A 271-nucleotide genomic window follows, 5' to 3' on the forward strand; every position below is an offset into this window, starting at 1 on the left:
TGTTTGGAAACAATTAAGGTCTGTACTGTAAATAAACATTTACAAAACATCTCATTTTGCAACATATATATCTGCGATATATTTGCCGTGCGGCAAATATATGGAAAAAAAAAATGTTCCTTCCAAAATTTAGCGGGTGTGGGTTATATACGGGTGCGACTTATAGTCTGGAAAATACGGTACAGTTATTGTGTACGATTGACTTTGTTTTGGTCAAACAATTCTATGTGAAATAGAGAATAATGAAGCAGTTTGAATATCGTGTTGACAT

General features: G+C 33.2%; 1 long non-coding RNA gene across 1 annotated transcript in view; it reads right to left on the minus strand.

Moving 5' to 3' along the window:
• LOC133642280 (uncharacterized) overlaps positions 1-2 on the minus strand; it is a 38,208-nt gene extending 38,206 nt beyond the window's left edge. Inside the window, exon 1 of the long non-coding RNA XR_009824491.1 lies at positions 1-2. This exon is cut by the window's left edge and continues 95 nt beyond it. This is a non-coding gene — a long non-coding RNA (uncharacterized LOC133642280).
• Between the last annotated feature and the right edge of the window lie 269 nt (positions 3-271).

Source organism: Entelurus aequoreus, linkage group LG25 (genome assembly GCF_033978785.1).
Source record: "Entelurus aequoreus isolate RoL-2023_Sb linkage group LG25, RoL_Eaeq_v1.1, whole genome shotgun sequence".
NCBI lineage: Eukaryota > Metazoa > Chordata > Actinopteri > Syngnathiformes > Syngnathidae > Entelurus > Entelurus aequoreus.